Source organism: Haliaeetus albicilla, chromosome 12, assembly GCF_947461875.1.
Source record: "Haliaeetus albicilla chromosome 12, bHalAlb1.1, whole genome shotgun sequence".
NCBI lineage: Eukaryota > Metazoa > Chordata > Aves > Accipitriformes > Accipitridae > Haliaeetus > Haliaeetus albicilla.
This window is the reverse complement of record NC_091494.1, coordinates 21,110,153-21,128,644: the sequence shown is the minus strand read 5'-3', so window position 1 is coordinate 21,128,644 and position 18,492 is coordinate 21,110,153. Positions and strand designations below refer to the sequence as shown.

Genomic DNA, 18,492 nt, shown 5'->3' with positions numbered 1-18,492 from the left:
CAGACTCTGAGGTCTAAAGGCATTGCTGGCTGGGAGCATTAGTGCCTTTGCTGGAAGAAAAATTAAATAATGGGAGACATACAGGGATCAAATGTGGGGGGAAACCCCGTATTCCTCATGTCAGTGAAACAATATAAAAAAGTATGCCAGGGATCAGAAACCAGTTGGTGTTGTTTTCTATTAGTTGTGCTTTGCCATATTTAAGGACTGTCTATGATTTAAAAAAACGTGAATACTGGGCTTGACAGGAATGTAATTTTGGTTTAAAGCACCCCTGGGTTTTTGGTTTAAAGCAGCTGGATTTTTTGGTCTTACCTTTCCTAGCTGGATTTGCATTTGCTCCTATATTTTATATATAGTTTCTTGTTCCTGAAAAAGAAAGTGTTTTGTAAATGCTGAATTGCTCGCAGCCTGTGTTGGTGCACGTTGCCATTGAGCAGCTGTGTTTGTGTGTTAGTGTACCATTATGAAGTTGTTAAAAGAGAAAATATTGTGGGGATGAGTTAACATTTGCAGGGTGGAGCACCAAAAAGCTTTGCTCATCCCGCAGTAAAGCTCTTTAGGTGGCAGAACAGTCTTGCCAAAGCTTGTAATAAAATCAGGTTTATTATGTTTTTAACAAGTTAAGGCTTAATTTCTTAGCTGTTTGCTCGGTGAGTTAGCCAAGGACTAAAGCAAATAACTTTCCAAGCTAAAATTTGTGCTGTCTGATAAGTAAGTCTTTCATTACTGGAGTGCGTGAGTGTAAAGATGCTGATGATTTTTATTTTACCAACCCTTTATTAAAGATAATTTTCCTGACTAATACTTAGGTATCTGGTAATAAAGTAATATATCTTTAGAAAACGCAGATTAGGGCACTGCCTTTTCCTTTCAAACAGGGAATAAAGAAAAGAAACACATTGAATTTGGCTTCCATTTTGCATGTTTTACAGGCATTTTGATTTTTTGACTGTGTGCTCTCTTCTCTTCTTCCTCTCCGTCCCACCTCGTCAAACACCTCTTTAGAAATCTGGCTTTTCTGGTGCAGGAATGGGAGTGCCAGTGGAATGGAAAGTTTGCTGCAGGACTGACAGAGTTTCCTGTTGCTAAGTTCAACAGAAACAAAATAACAACTGCACTATATTAAGGTCATTTAAAAAAAAAAAACCCACATCGGTGGAAGACTTATAAATAGAGCTTAATTCACACGTGTAGGTTGGGTAGGGAGCTGGCCAGTGAAAGCCATCGCAAAGTGTGCATCTCCTGCCACGTCCTGTCTCTGCTTTATTTAGTGCTGACTTTTTTTGTAGCCAGAAGTCTTTCAGCTGCTCATTGCCTTCTCATTACAGAGCCATTTTGTGGTTAGTAAAAGCGGTTTTCTTAACTTGTTGCAAACAGAAATGTTGCTTGCACCTGGTCAGGAGATACAGGTATTTAGCAGTCTCTCCGGTACTGTCAGCAACTTCGAACTTTGGGAACTGCATTAACTCCTGTTTTATGGGTGAGAATTTTGCACAATGTTATTTATAAATAAGCAATGTGGAAAGCTGTTTATATGCACAGACTGTTAAAAAAAATATATGTTTTGGAGCCTAAAAAGTGCAACTTCTTGTATAGTGCAATCAAGCTGAATGACAGTAAGCTTGACCACACTGGAAAGAAAAGGGGGAAAATTCCTTCTTGTGAGTTGGTTTCTGAAGGCTGAGAATTAGCTGATTCCAGTATTACATATATAAGATTGCACATGCTTTCCCCTGTAGTTGTTTCAGAAGACTTTGCCTGAGAGAGGCTCTTGTGCATGTCATGGAAAAGCTGCAGCTGAAAAATGTTTAGGAAAATAATGGTTTGTAGGGTTATAAGCACTGAAAAGAAAATAATGGAAAAATGGTTTTTCCAATTAAAATGGGTTTTTAAAGTGTCTGTTTCTTAAATCTCCAGAATGTTTTCTCAGAGGTTGTATTTGTTCAGCTATAGAAATTCTGTAACCAGAATTTCCCAAGCTCCTTTCATGTTGGACAGTGGGTGCTCATCCTGCTGGAGACTCCCCTGGTCCTTATCTTCCTGCTTTGTTTGGGGATCTTGAGCAGAGCTGGGGCAATAACTTGGTGCGATCTATTAAAATTAGACTTTAGCAATTTTAAATTGAATAACTTTAGATTCTTAACTCTGAGAAATCTGGTCTGGCTTCTGCATACTGTGATATTACAATAATTTAGAAATGGTGCCTGGTGGCTCCAGCATTATGAAAGTAAAGCGACAGTTTGAAATTAACTGTACCCTGATATACTTCTCTTCTTGTGTTGATCCCAGAAATTGGTTATGATTCATTATTTGTTGAATCTTAGTCTTCATGTGGCAGGATGGATAAGGTTGCGCTGCAGGGTTTATCCGACAGCTTCAGTTGTCTAAGCCTGTGACTGACAAATTGTAGCTGGCTGACCCCAGAAACAGAGTTCACTGGGAAATAGCCTTCTCATTGCATTTATTAATTTCATTAGTTAGTTCCTGTTGAATTTAATGCATCCTACCTTTACCACATGAATTAGTTTTTAATTAATGTCTGTATTTTCAGAAGTTGCAGTCTACCAGATAAACGTGGCATTTCTAAATATCTTCACAGAGAATGAAGCTTGAAAAAGATTTGAATTTTCATCTCTCCACTGATCCAAGTAGTGCAGTAACATGTGATATATCAGCAAGGTCGCTTTCTGGGGAAAACTTGCAATATTTTCAGTCATGATTTGGAAGATAGAAGTATGTTTATAACACTCTTGGATGACATCAGGTTGGGAGGGATTTCAGGCACTTGGGTGAACAGGGTCAGGGTTCAGAGTGGCCTTAAGAAATTGGAGAGTGGATCCAGATAAGAGATAAAAGCAGCCACAGAGTACTTCACTTGCAAAGAAGAAATCAAAATGCACACTTACTAAGTCAGGTTTAAGCTGGAGAGGGGTGGGTAGAAAAAGCCTGAAGATTTTTAGTGGACTGCAAATGAATCATCAGCGAGAAACTATTGCAAAAGAGACAAATCTTGTTTTGAGTTATACTGAAGGAGTGTCCTCCGTAAGGTGCGAGAAGTGCCTTACTCGTGCGTGGCACTGCAGAGGCATCGTAAGTGTCATTGAATACAGTTTTGGGTGCCCTGCTCCGAGGAGGACACAGGCATACTGGAAAGTATCCAGAAGGAAACAACGAGAAGAGATTAAGAAATGGGAGAAGAGGTTGAAAGAATTAAATTTATTCAGTGCAACAAAAAGAAAACTATTGTGCAATCTAGCAGTCTGCCAACATTAATAATGGTTATTAAAGTCCCAGATTTCCATGGCAGCTTAATTTACTGATTTGCTAATTTGCCAGGATGATTTAGGCTGGATGTTGAGAAAATATCCTGTTATCGTCATGAAACTGTCGCAAGACCACCTAGGCAGGCTATAGGAAACCTCCTTCCCTGGGAGTTGTTACAGATAAGATAGATGATGCTCTGTCAGGACAGAGCCCCAGGTCTGTTGTTGCCTGTTGCTTTTGGTTTGTAGGCCCCCCCAGTTTGTGCCTCACTGAACAGGGAGAAGAGGAGGGAGCAGCTTGGCCAGAGTCAGCAGGGTGTGCAAAGGAAGGGGACAGGGATGGCAGGACTGCAGGAGGTGGAGGTGGGAAGAGGGGATGGGCCGGACTGGGTGGAAAAGGGCTTAGGGAGAGAGGAGAGACCCACATGGCATTGAGGTGGGTGTTGAGATGGACAGTAGGTGTAAAGGATCCAGAGATTTTTCCTCCCCCTCAACTGTAGTCTTCCATGTTGCTCTTCCCTGGAGTCAGCAGATAAATGGAGAAAATTATGGCCCAGATGTACAGTGTCACCCCCCTGTAGTGGCTGGTCCTTAGGAGGAGAGCCTGGTGCCAGTGCTGCTTGGTGGTCAAGTCAAATAGTAGAGAGATGCTTCATGGCTCAAAACTGCTGAACCTTGTTGGTGACCCAAGGCAAGGGGTCGATATAGTTTTCCAGGCTCCAATTTATTTTCTTAGGAAATAACTTCTTTAATGAACCACTCGCTCTGAGGACCTGCCAAAATTCAGGTTGTCTGTGCGCACTGAAGTCCGTTTCCTCCATCTGCATGTGTGTACATAGGTATGTACTATGGGATGGTGACTGCAAATCTGTGTTTTTCAAAGGGCCTGTAGAAGAGCATGGGAAGCTTCCCAACAGCATGGGCAGTTTCAGAGCGAGTGGTTGAAGTGTTAGAAGCAAATCAGTGGGGTCTGAAGGTGGAAAGTGCAGCCTTAACAACAGGCTGTGTCCTTGCCCTGCCTCTTTAAAATCACTTGTGTAACTCTCTCTTTTTAAATGTTGTCCTGTAACTAGTGTAAACATGGAAAAACTCAGCCAAAAAGGAGCCTGCCCTAAGCCTCACATCAGTGCCAAAGGGTGGCACACACATACCCATCGGGTCAAGGATTTGGGCTAGTCTGTGAGGCCCTTTCTCACACCCACCAGCATCCTGTGTCTGCCCCGGATGCTCAGAGCAGAGGCTAGAGAGATCTAGGAGGAAATTGTGTCAGACAGTCAACCTCTGAGTAAATTCATTGCTTTGCGGAATAGATTGCTCGGGGTTTCGCTGTCTGTTCTGTGCATTGCTGCGTAAGCCATTGAGTCCACGGTACATGCTGCAGGGAGTTAGAATAAAAGCAGGCAGAAAGAAAAGAAAAAGAAATTCAAACCAGGCTGGGATTCTTGTTTGGCCATTACTATTACTCATGCTTTGAAATCTGTAGCAGGAAGGCGTTTATACAACTATTGTGGCAGGGGTTTTTTTGTCCTATGCTTAATTTCTCTGGGTGCTGCAGTTCCGATGCCTTTTTCTCCTGAATGCTGCTAATCCTCAGCTCGAGACAGTCGTTTCCAAGCTCAGTCACAGGATTCACGGATATTAGCGAGAAAGCAGGAACGCCGACACCGAGCCAAATCCCCGACTCAGCGCAAAGATGCTGCTCCCAGGTTTGGCTCAGTGCGAGCCTGCAGCAGGACGGGGCAGATGAAGGTGCCTGCGCAGCCCCCGCGGCTCGCTGTGGCCACAGGGCTCGTGCTAGCCCTTGCTGATCTCTAGAGATGGTGAGTTACTTCTCCTCTCCTACGCCTTCCCCTTCAGCCACTGTAGACAATGTTTTTTAGAGGCAAAGATTGCTGTGTGTAGCCCTGATAGTCTGTTTTTTCATCATTTCCTAATTTCCTTTAATAAAACATTTTGGTCTGCCACCCTCCCAGTACCAGCTGCAAAGGAAGTTTATCCCTCAGCTTTTTCACAGTCATTGTTAAAATCATCATGAGCTACCTGCAATTTTATTTACCGTCTGCAAATACTGTTGCCTTGAAGGCAGAGCTGTGTATATATTCTTGCCGTAGTCTTGAGATGGATGCAGACTAAAGACAACTGTTTAATAATTACAAATCTTCTGTGATGCTTGCTTTTGGCTTGCTTCGGACGAAAGGATTCAGTCATAAAAATTATTTAACATCAGTGTATTAAAGTAGCTTTCTGAGGCCCTTTTTAGGATCAGGACTCTATGATTTCACAAGTTTGTACAACACAGAGCTAAAGGATTTCCAGTATAAAAAAAATCCCGGTTTTGGAGTTCCCTTCCAGTGGTTAGATACATTCATTTTTTTTAATACAGTCATGAAAGTATGGATCCATAAAATAATGGATGTATAAGACTGTTACTGTAGCAAAGGAATGCTGGCATTGAATATTGTACCTTGAGAAGGAAAATACTGTGCTGGTTTTGAATGGTTCACTCTCCTGTATCATATGGATTCTTTTATTTGTGTTTGAAATCTCTTAAAGTTTTGTGGTGTAACTGTTGCATGGTAGACATGGTTACTGCACACTGAATTCCTGATCTAAATATAGAGGAAATTAAGATGATAACGTGCGAGACCATATGTGGACTTTTCGATGGAGACTGCGTTATTATGATAAATGGGTACTTTGGTGTATCACATCACTGGGTTTTTATCCTTCTGCAGGAACCTATCTAGCTCCATTCTGATATTTTGGAAGTCAAAGTTGGCACCCTACAACATAAAGAAGCCAGCATTTATGTTTTTCTGTAGGCTTATGATTTTTGCAGTTCATTGATAGTTACACCACCTTAGAGGAAAACATCATTAATACAAGAAATAGGTTTTTAATTATATTAACAGACATTTGGTCTGATGGTTTGTGAGGAGTCATGGACTGGTGCTTCAGTTCTCTTGCCATCCTACACTAACTACTATTGTACATGGCAGGTTTTTTTAAGTGTAGTTTTTCAGGATTTGGGAAAGCTTTTTGGGACAGTTTGTGCCAAATCCAGAAAGTCTCCTGAAAGGTGAACCACAGTGAGAAATGACACGTGGAGGGAGAAAGCCCCTGGGTACCACTGGGTCATGGCTTCCGCAGTGACAGCCACTGGTAGGCACTGTGGTTCCTCCTTTGCTGTGTCAGCACAGGTGTTTGGGAGGTCTTGCTGTGAATGGACCAGGTTCAAAAGTGAGGTGAGACCTGGGCAAAGCTTTTGTTCTGGGTTCAAAGCAGTGTCTGCCATTTGGGGAGCTTTGGACTATAACCGTATGCATGGGGAACAGCTTTCTTGCCGCTTTTTACTCTGATGGAAGAGCCATAAATGAGATGCAGCATTTAGAAGGTGAGGTTAAACAAGTTGAGACTGTAGGAAGAACAGTGAAAACTTTGAAGGGTGAAAATAGTTAATTCTTTAAGTAAGTTACTGTAGGAAGGGGTGAGCTCTCCGTTGCTTCCAGTGTTTCCATCAGGACTGGATGTCCTATGAGTGATACGCTGCAGCTCTACATAAGCTGCCAGACTGGTGCTAGAACTGCTGCCGGGTTATATTGCCTGGCCTGTGTTATACTAGAGATTTGTGTGGACTTGGTGTTTGCATGATACCTCCTGTCTTCCAGATCCGCATTAGAAGGTGAAACCTAGCAATGCAATCTGAGAGCCCTCAGACAGGGACAACTCTCTGAGAGATGAGCAGGACTCTTGGCCGCTGATGAAGAACAACAGGCTCTAGCAGTATCCAAGCATGGCATTTCTGACTTAATCTTCCAGCAAAGGATGAATAGAATGGTTTGAGTAAGAAGAAAAAAGTAAAGGACAGGAGAGACTTGTACGTAGAGCTAGAATGCAGGTTAGAAAGCATACTTAAAGTATTTCCTTTCATGCAGTGTGAATTGTTATGAAAACTTATTTGTTGTTTTACCCAGTACTGTTAAAACTCTTTCCATGGAAACAGGGAATCAAAATAATCAAAATGCATTTAGCCTCGTGGTAGTTGCAGATTCCCCTTTCTCAATCTCGTCTCCCCCCTTTTTAGGTAGTCTGTTTTCCCTTATTACACCATTTTCATGAAAAGGTGGAAATCTCAGATTTTTTTCCTCCAGCATCTCTGCTGTTACTGCTCAGTCATGTACACATCCTGGTGTGGCCCAAAGTGACTCAACTGTGTTGCAGAATGCTTCTGGGATCAAACTGCTGTTAAAACATCAGATGAGATAAAAGCCTGGATGATAACTAAGTGTTTGCCTTTCCACGCAGCATCCTTGCTCACATTGAGCAGATTGACTGCTCTCTGGCTCTGTCAGGGACATCTTTCCTTGCTGCCTGGTCTCACTGTGCAGAGCAGTAATACGGGGCAGTTCGGTGGTGATGGAGAGGGCTTTAAGCTTGGGACTGTGCAACAAGAATAGATGGTTTGTGTTGCACTGGATAATTAAAATATCTTTGTCTATACAGAAGGACTGAGTGATTTGGTATCCAGGCATATGATATCTAAAATAAAAGCACTTGACTGGTAAGGAAGGGAGTGGGTTTGGCTGAGCAGGGGCAGCTGCAAGTCACAATTAAAAGCCCCAGGGATAGAGCAGTGCATTGGTGTTGTGTTTGGCTGTGGTCAGCCATAGCCATCCTTACTGTCACAACAGCAAATTCATCAGAACTTTCAAGGAGAGGAAACTTCTGAATTTTGGTAGAAGACTTGTATTAGTCATTGGTCACACCAAAGAAGAGGTGATGTCTCCAAATGCAGATCCTGTAAAAAGCATGGGCAGTAGTGACTTTTTTGTTGAGACCCCAGAGCAGGTACGCATAAGGGATAAGAAGAGAGTTTCTTCTCACTGCCGCTTACCTCCTTCCATTGCCAGTTTGTTGTTTTTACTCCTGTGGTCTGTGTTGTTGGACTTCTGCTTTGGAATAACCCCAGCATGGAGGCTGTAACAAGAATGTGACAGAGTTTTGCAATGGTTTAATAAAATATACTTGATCAGCTGTATAGGAATTAGCAGATGGGACCAAATTCTAAACTAGGCTTTCTTTCGCACTTGGTCTCTCGCAGCTAACAAGATGCTTCTCCTTCCACCTTCTCTTTCTGCTTCAGTGATGCATTAAATTTATGCCTAAATAAGCATGTATTTGATGTAGCTAAGTTTCTGATTTTCTCTTGAACAGTGGTGAAGTTAGCTGGTCACTCCCTTCTTGCTTACTGTGTTTATCATCTTTGTGCCAGCAATGTACTCAGTAAAAATGAAGGCGGTAGCTGTGCCCAGGAGACTAATCCAAAAGATAGAGCCAATATTTCTGGGTTATCTCATTTGCTTTCTCTTCTGTTTGTGTATGTTGAATCAGAGGAATTGTTGCTAGCCTGTGTTTAACCTGAGTTGCACTGCTCTCCTTTCAGATCTGCAGAAGGATGGATGGTTGGCTTATGATTTTCTCAGCCTTGTTATGTATTACTTCCCGCTAAAGTTGCCTTTATATGTATACCGTGATACCATTACAGCCATGATAATAGTAGTTTCACCTTATTTATGCAGTTAGTTATTTGGGGGCATATTCTTACCTGTGGGAAGTACAGCACCTTTATCAAATACCGCATGCCTCCCTGTCCTGAAGCATTTCCATCTTCTGTACTGCAAACGCTAATACTGTGTTTGCAAGTACTGTGGGGCTGGGTCTGCCTATCTTTTACCAGCTGGCTGTGTTCTCCTTTCTTATATGTTGTCCTTCCAGCTGGTGAGATAAGAGGTAGGAACATGAAGCCTCACCCTTGCTAACTCATTAGTCTGAGCCGCAGTACTGAGTCTGCTTAGCGTCAAGTGACTTGTTTTTCTTCTGTCTGAGACTGTACTTACCTCCATAAATCACAAGAAGATCATAATCCTGACTTACTTGACACTGAACTTTTGCTTGGTTTCTTAACACAGCTGGACACATTAAATGCCTAGAAGTGGTTGGGAGGGATATTATTTCCAAAATACACATCTTCAGGGGCTGGAGGTGCAGTTCTCTGAAACATTGGTTTCAATCTGAGATTCTGTACTTGGGAATATAGAAATCTCTTCTGCCCCTCCAAAATATTACACTGTAGATCGCATTGATTCTTACGAAAAGCATGGACAGAGGTGGGCTGTTCAAGTCTGCTGAGATTAAAGAAGTGTTTCTTGGTGTTTTGTTCCACTATTATTTTTATTTTTAACTCACTGACCATAACAAGGTGAGGAAATGCATACTTGCCCGCTTGGCCAGGAGGAGGGGGACAAGTCTTAGCTTCAAATGCCTGCACCTAAGGGGTAAAAAAAGAGCAGTAGTGTACCTTTTTGAACCTTTTAAAAGGGAAGGAGGGTTGCTTACACCATTTCCAAATATTCCCACCTGCAGATGCCCGAAGGGGGAGGCATTGACTGTAAAGACTGGGGTCCTGCAGTGTTAGAAAAGGAGGGGGGAAGAGAGAGACCATTGCTCTCTGCTACATGGGCTGAAGTGGGTTTTAGGGCATTTTGCAAATTCTGGTTTTAATTGTGTTTTGAGGAGATGTGGAGAGAAACCTCTAAAGGCTTTTTTGTTTATAGCTGGATATTTGGGGGACAGCGTTTTATTTTGTTTGTCAAGACTCATTTATTACTTGTTTTCTGTCTTTGAGGAAGCTGAGGTTTACTTTGTATGTTGTAAACGATGCAAAAGGCACCCAGAAGAGTAGATGGATCTTCTGCCCTTGTTATAAATCTAAGTATATAGACTAAATAAATAACTTCTTTCTGGGCTTAAAATCCTTACAGTGCACCAGACAACAAAAATTTGCGTCTTGGAGTAGCTCCTAGAATTCTTCAATGCTGAAATATCTCCTCCGCTTGTGAACCTGGGGCTCTCCCTCTTTTAGATAAGTGTTTTCTCTTTAAACTGGCTTTTCTTGCGACCATCCTTTTGGGCAAGGGTTGGCACAATTCAGTCAATACCGATGGTGACACTAGGAATGCATGGCAGGGAAATAAGAAGTTTTGAAGGTAAGACTAAACAAGTTCTCTCTGTTAAAAAGAGCAAGGGGGGGGGGAATCTATGCTCGGAGTATTGGCTTTCTCTGGCTTTCGGCAGTTTGAACGTACACCAAAAAAAATGATTTTTAGAGCACTTTAAAAGCTTTATAAGTTGTTTTCTTCTCTTACAAGAAAACAGAATTTATATAGAAGCCTATTGTTTCAAGTAGCAGCTGAATTAAATGTTGAAAAATAGGACATTTTGGTTGATTTTTTTTTTTTTTAAGGTAAACATTAGTCTCCCAGGAAAAGTACATTCTGGTTTTATGCATGTCTCATTGTGAGCAATGTGTGTACCCTATCTGGTAAGTAGTGCTGTCTGGAAGCATCGAATACCTTTTGGCAGATTGGCTCTTAAAATATATTGTGCGTTATCTTTTACGGAGGATGTCGGCAGATGTCTGGATCCCAGCAATGAAATAGCAGGAGGGGAGGCAAGACAAGCCTGGGGTTTATTGTGGAGCGCTGTTGGAAGTGGAAAGGGGAGCCAGGGCGACGGGTAGCAGAGTGTGCTGTGGGCAAGGGTTTTAGCTCCCTTGTGTGGGGCAGAAAGCAGCTACAGTAGGGGATATTTTAAGCCAGTATGTAGGTGAAGAAGTGAGATAACATAGGTGCCCATTTGGGAGCTACATTTCCTTTATTTCTTGTCTGAAGCTGGTGAGCAAGACCAGACTTCGGGGGCATTCAGACTATTTTTTCCCCAAACTCCCATGGCAGGGGAGGGAATGGGGCACTGATTGCAGCCGCTAAAGAGAGACCAAAGTCAGGAGAGAAGCCCAACTAATATTTTCTCCCAGTCTTGCCGATTGACCTAGCCAAAAAAAGCATAAAATAACAACAGCTGTTGAAAAAAGTCTAAATTGTGTGCCTGTACCAACAGACATTTCCATAAGCCATTGATTTTTAGGTTGTCCCAGCTTAAATACAGTAGGGAGGGGGTGAAAAGGGTCAAAAGGGTAAAATATATCTAGGAGAGATTTCTCTACTTAGGAGAACTTTATAAGCTGTCAGTGAAGCTGTAAACAAAGTTGCACCAGAATATATAGTGGCTTTTAGTTTAAATTGTGTCTTTTTGCTTGTTACTAGCTGCTTGGGTTAACAAAGAAAATATTTTTCTTTCAATAGCTTTCAGATCTTTTGCTGGGTATTTTTTCTTATGCGTCTGCATTAAATAAGCCCATTTAACAAAACCTGATCCTCTTGTAAACATGGAATAATGACAGTATCCCACATATGGGTTTCATTAATTTTTGCATGTTTTGAAGTTGCCTTTTTTTCTCCGAAAGGCTGACTTCAGAAACAGCAGAGATTAATGCTACATAATAGCCAAAATGACTAGCTGAGCAGTCAGCAATTCTAACTTGGGATAGAAAGGGTTTCTAGTTAAATTATTTAACCATTGCATAGCGAAAAGGATATTTTTTTCTGTATAGAACGATGCTGCATAATCTGTACTCCTCCCAGTTGCTGTTACTGGTTTGCTTTGATTGAACTGGCATCAGTTCTGCTGATTATCTGCAAGCTTTCTTGCTTCTGAGTCTTGTAAATGTTTTGGATTTTAGCCTCGAGAGAGAGCTCCAGAACATTTCCCCCCTTTTTCTGAAGAAAACAAAACCAACCCTTTCCTTGTAGTCACTGGTGAGAAATTTCAGATGCTCCATTTTCCTTACCTACAGCGCAGTGACTTTTGCAGCTCTTGGGACAGCCTGAATCGGTGGGATAACTCAGGGAAAATTGCAAGGCTCCCAGATATAATAAATGCTGGTTTTTGACATTTTTGGCTACAGTTATCATTGACCTTTGGTTTAAGTTTGTATATGCATCCGTTGATTAAAGCTGTTAAATGTATGGAAGTGCAGCAGCTATGGCAGGTGGGGAATGAGAGAGGAGAGAACAAAACCCCTGTAACTAAAGTTTTCCTAAAACACCTGTATCAACCTGAAATTTTTAGCATTTGCAGGGACATTCCCTGCCTTTGAGTGGAGAGAAATAGGACCAGGCTTTGCATCCGTTATTCCAGTTAGAAATTATCCTTGCAACAACAAATGTTACTGTAAAGGGATCTTTGAAAAGCTAGTAGAGGAGATGTAGCATATGTTAGTTTATAACCTTAGAAATAAATATTTTATTATTTTTCTGGAGCAGTGTCAACAGTTGAGGAAATTCCTCACTAATGACGATGCTTCCACATATCTGGCTGTTAATTATACATATGTTTTATGTCTTGAAATTCCATTAGGAATATTTTCTAAAGTTGGGCTAAAGAGGAGAACATATTTAGCATGTATTGGTATAAGCAGTCCTTAATGATGGCTTTGTGGGCTCAATGAATCCTTATCCTTGCATATACATCTTTAGACCAGAGGGATAAAAGTGGGGTAAAAATTGGTAAAACCAGGTTTCTTCCGCAGGGTCAACATTCTTTCCTGGGCTCTTGAGCTGTAAAGACATGTTTGTTTAATATTCTTTACAGAGGACTACCAGGGAAACGGATAAAACAGTGAGCAAATGAATACTCATGTGGTCCTAAAGCAGACCTCCCAGGCAGGAGCTGGAATCCAAATGCCTCCTCTCAAAGTTTGCATTGGATTTTATTTCAAGTTTCCAAATGCATGTAGAGAGGGCATGAAAATATTGGTTGGATGCGAGTGTAGGTAGGAGAGTGAGCTGGAGTGTGTGTTATTGCTGGGGAGAGGGGCCCTTGGCTGCACTCAGAGCATCTCAGTTACCGGTCGGATCTGAGATCCTCTTCCCCACAAAGCAAACAGAAAAATTGGAAGGGCAAAACAAATACCACAGTGTCTTCAATCCCCTGCCTTCATTAGCAGCCAAGCAAAAAATTGATGTGGAAATATGATGGGTGCCTTTGTACGGTGCTCTGTTTTCCCACCTTCCCCTCCCAGATTTTCAAGTTACAAGATGAAAGAAGAGATAACGTTTTCCCTTTTGACAGAGTGCCTGGCCAGGACAATACACTGGGTTGTGTGGCCTTCCCAAGGGCTGAGCCCTAGGGACTTCAATTAAAAGGGGAAAGAAAAAAAAAAAAGGAGGGAAGCTGAATCATTTTCTGGCATGATTTATTCATTTGAATGACCCTTCTCTGTTTTTCAGTTAGATTACAGTGCCTTGAACTGAAGGCATAAAAGAATGGTAAAAGTTGAATAATTTCCTCAGTTCAAGATGTGTCATTTTTATATTGTCTATTAATTTTACTCACTGATACCATACGTCATTTTTGTTGGGTTTTATCCGCCAATTCATCTGTGTAATGTGCTATCCTGTCTCTGTTTTTAGCTAAATATATAAGCTCTTTAGACAGAAGTATACACCAGGTGTATCGCAGCACCAATCTCATGTTATGGCGAGGCATCCTGGAGCAGCTCAGATGATGTCCGTCTGCTCCGGTGCTGTGCCTACAGCAACAGGTATCATGCTGTTATTTCGGAATACAGTGTGATGTTTCCTACTCTCTGCAAATGTGAGGCAGTCTGTTTTCCTGCACAAAAACTCATCCTAATTTTTAACCTCATACCTTGAACTGTAAGGCTTTACTCTTTCTGGCATTTGTTATTATGGGATAATGGAACATATGTTTTTATTTGTGTAAATCAATGCTTTCTTACATCTGATATCTATCCCAGTGATGTCAGAATATGCTTTTTTTATTATGCATGGTATAAAAATGAAAAATTCCTTCAGTTTTGCATTTGTGAACTTTATAGATAATGAAACATCCCCTTTTTTCTTGCATTTGAGACAAATGCAATGATCTACTCAACTCCTCTGTAGGACAAGTTACTAGACATTGCTTGTTTGGGTATTGTGAATTCAGCAGGCCTTCAAATATTTGGTGGATAGCCCGTGCAAACCAATTTGTATAATGTTTATGATGGTTTGAAAACTCCTACAAATAGAATTCACTATTTTAAATACTTTTATTTATGTCATTATCTTCCCAGATCCCAGAAATTGTAATCCTGCCTTTAGAGTGGGAGGCTTAAATCACCATAATTAGCAAAGATTATTGCTCATTGTGTGCATGTAAAATTTGCACGTTCATTACCAGCAACTGAAAAACATGAAGAGAAATTTAAGCTAGAGCTAACATGACCAGCTTTAGTGCTGAATGAAGTCAAAGAACTGAACGTTGTTTTTGATGACCCCCTTTGGCAGCAGCTTCAGACTGGGCTGAGCCAGCTGTGAAACCAAAGCAGTATCTCCCATCCAGATGTCTTGGTTGAAAATTGTGTTATTCTTTATGAAAGACCCTGTTCTTTTTGTGTTTTACCCAATCTGTAAATCATTAGACCCCTTGTCCTGGTGGGAAGCGCCAGAGCACGGGAGCAGCCGGCATCCTGGAGGACGCAGGGAATGTCCAGCCCAGGTTGCTTCTGGGAGACTGATTTGCTTCTGCAGTTCATAGCTCAGGTGCTCTTTGACAACCTTTTTTGGAGACTGTTCCCACTTTATCCACTCGTGTTTTTTCCTTCCCTGTTTTCAGGATGCTGGAATTCACAGGGTGAAACAACATGTCCAGTATTTGACAGCAAGAAGTATTTCTCTCAACTCTCATAACATGCTAAATAAATATCTGTGACGTGGTCCAAGATCCCACAGCACTTCAGCCAGCCAGACATCTCAATGTGCGGTTATTTTTGGTAAAGGCATAACTAGATGTTGCAAACCGATATAAAGTCAGCTGAGGGGTTGCTAATCTCTTGCGTGGGATGTGTTTCTCCTGTAGTCATTTGGGAGCAGTAAGATGGGCAGTTGACTTCCTCTGGAAGGATGTTCAGGCATGCTCCGTGGCAGACCAAAGCTTCAGCATTTTTCCAAAGGTTATTTGGACAATAGAAATTCCTGAGAAATGTACACCGAGTCTCTAAGAAATATCAGAAAAGGAAAGGTCAGGAAATGGCTGAAGGTCTCTCAAGGTATTTTGTATTTTCTCAAAACACGCGCTCCATGTATCTGTATGTCTGACAGTTTTCCAAGCCCTTCTTATTCCTCCTTTGTGGTTCTTCAGCTGTTTGTTAGACAGTTATGTCTTTGAGCTCAAACACAGGCTGTGGCTCAATGGTTGTTTGTTTGGATATAAAATTCAGCTTGCTCGTGTTGTTCCAAAGCACGGTATTGCTCTGTGAGGAAATGTGTCTCTCCAGACCTTTGCATGAAGATCTGAATGATTTAAATAGGGAAGTTTTAGGAGAGTTGGGGCTGTCCAGGCTGGAGAATAAAAGTTTTGTTGGTACTGTGGATGATTTGCCCCAAGGATTAAGTTGAGCTGGTGAACATCGAGGTGTTTTAGGACCAGGACTGTGAAGGTTTGTTGCCTGCATCACTAACCTTCCCCCTTACAGCAGCACAGCACTTGCCATGGATGGGATCCCTGTGACATGTGATCGCAGGGGACTGTCCATGTCCCTCTCTGTGACTCCTTTCTGTGCCCTACCTCACAGGGAAATCCAAAATCACGACCAGCCTTTTGGGGCCACCCCATAAAGAGGACGCTGCTTGGTGGGATGCTAGTGGGTTGTGCCATGGCTGGCGGGATGCGGCCCTGGACCAAAGTGTCACTGCAGGGATGCAGATGGACAGGCAGGGTGGGAGCGGGTCAGTCACAAAACTCCTCTCAGTCTTGCAGTGCTCCTGCAAAAATGAGAAATGCATTATCTAACATCCATGACTCTTTACCAAGGTCTGCAGCATGAGTGTTCGCTAGTGTTCAGCAACTGCCTGGTCATCTTCAAAATCCACATTCGAGCATCTGTCTTGGTCTTCTCTCATGCGGGTGCTGACCTGCCTCCCAGCAGACACGATGGATGTGCGCTCCCTTCCAGATTGGACGCGCTGCTCTTACAGGCTTTGCAGTATTAGAGTGCAGATTTCCTTTGCCTTATTTAGTTTTAGAAAAAAAGGGGTTTGTTTTGTCTATCATTGCAAGTGCCAGAAACATAAAATTTTAAAAACTCTTTCCAAAAAGCTGATTTCTTTTAAGAAAAGAGCAATTGAAATTGTAATTCTTCTCTCCTACTGTCTGATGAATTTATTATCTCCTGTGTTTAATGCCCAAAAGTGGGTTTTGACTTGCTTAAAGCAGGGAGAATTTTTTCCTTTCATCTACTGCTCCATTAGTTCCTATCAGAGCTGCAGTTAAAAAAGTTAATACGCCTGAGTATTTCTGCAGATTGCATCATTTTCAGCGTTTCATAACAATATGGCAAAAGTAATTTGAAACAGATAACAATAGTGCAGTCTGTTTCAGAATAACCATGATTTCCTTCTCATTAAGAGGCCTGTTAGCGGGTAGAGGAGGCGGAGTTTTATCTGGATGAGTTACGGATCATATGGTGTGATCGAGTGCTTTTAGTTCTTCCCCCCCCCCCCGCCTTTTCCTTCCCTTGAAATCCACAGTGCTGGACTTTGGTTTGGATATGAAACGATTGGATAGTTTCAAACTCCTGTCTGCACAAAGTGGCTCAGCTCTTCCAGATGTTTTCAATAAGGAGCCCAGAACTGTCACATCAGCAGCCGGTGGCCCAGGCTGCTGCTCGCATCTCCTCTCCATTTTGAGCAACTTGCTGAAAAAAAAGAGAATTATTTACTCGTTGGAGTAGGTGTTTTAAATTTAATCTTTATCCTCTGGTGCATTGTGTTTCTAAGCATAAATGCTGTATACTGTGTAAACATGCATATGGCATTCAAGGGACTGCCTTAAATAGATGGACAAAGGAGACTGGAAGCCTTTGTTCTGCTTTGTCCAGGCTGAGTCTGTCTTCTGCGTCTGCTCGCCGTGCCTGTGTGTATATAAGGCTGTGTGCAAGGCAAGATTTCTAGCCTGAAACAATGCAGCAAAAGCCCCACCTAATGTGGGAAGAGAGTGATGGTCTCCCAAGGGGGAGTGTGTCTGGCACATTATCTTCTATTTGTTTATTTTACGTTTCTCCCCCCCTTCAACAGTAAAGTCTGGAAATGAAGGTGAGATGGACTTTGGGTGTCTGTAGTCGTCACTGGCCTCCTGATCTTGGCTGTGAGTCAGGAACATAACCACAGAAAAACTCTTGGAACAAATTCAGGATTTGAAAGCTTAAATTTGAAAAGAAAAAGGAAAGGGAGAGAGGGGTATATTTTTTTGTTGGTTTGTTTGTTTGTGTTGATTATTTCCCTCTGTGGCTGAAGGTGTAGAGGACTCTAAAGGGATCAGTTGGCAACCTTTGCTAGATCAAGATACATAATTATGGAGGAAGGCAGGTCATCATCTTGATTCACAGGTAAGGCGTGGACATGAGTCCTGGGACACGTCCTGTGCCCGGAGTCACCCTGCCTAGTGCTGGTCTGGCAGCTTCCCTGGCCAGCTCTCACCACCTGCCTGCACCTTCCACCTGAGCTTTCTGTTCCCTCCTATCCTGTGAAGGCACACGTTGGGTTACTTGTAGGTTTTGGCCATACCAAGATGCTTGTGCATAGCTCAGAAAAATTGGCCTCCTCTTTTTAACTTCCTGCTATGAAGGTTGCACATCTCCCAGTGTGTCTCCTACCTCCTTTGGCTAGAGGTGTTTCTCATTTCTCCTTACCTGTAGGAAGGGTGAGATAATGTGAGCCACAAAAGACTGGGTGTCGATGCAGCTACAAGTCGGACCTACCTTGCATCTCCATGGAAGATGCTCTGTCACAGTTAGTAGCGATGCTCACGTGGCAGTGTCCTCTGCAAGGTGGGCATTGCTTGAGCCCTGCAGCTGAACATCTCTTTCTGGTTGCCAGAGGGGCTCTGCCATTCAAAGGTGAAGTGCTGTAAGTGGAGTGCCTGGACAGAGCTGTGCAGTTGTTGTTTGGGTAAATCTTGGCCTTATATACCAGCAGCTGTAATTAAATTGATGAGAAAACAAAATTAAATACTGTATCAGTTAAAGAAGTACGGGTGCTCCATAATGAAACATTAGAGCATCATTAAGGCACAGCGACTGCTGCAAATTCGTTTACCTGAACTAAATTCACACACTTTGTTTATACGTTCCTGTCTTGTAAATTTAGATTTGAGGAAATCCCTGCCTTTTATGGTAGTGTTTGAAGGGCTGGAATGCTGTCACAGCCATTTCTGATTCCTCATCTCGACAGGCACATGATTTCTGGGATTCATTACTTGTGGAGAA

General features: G+C 42.2%; 1 protein-coding gene across 1 annotated transcript in view; it reads left to right on the top strand.

Annotated features, from left to right (window-relative positions):
• The window catches only part of AKAP13 (A-kinase anchoring protein 13), a 227,727-nt gene that overhangs the window by 130,840 nt on the left and 78,395 nt on the right, over positions 1–18,492 (top strand). The gene's annotated exons all lie outside the window — the stretch shown is intronic.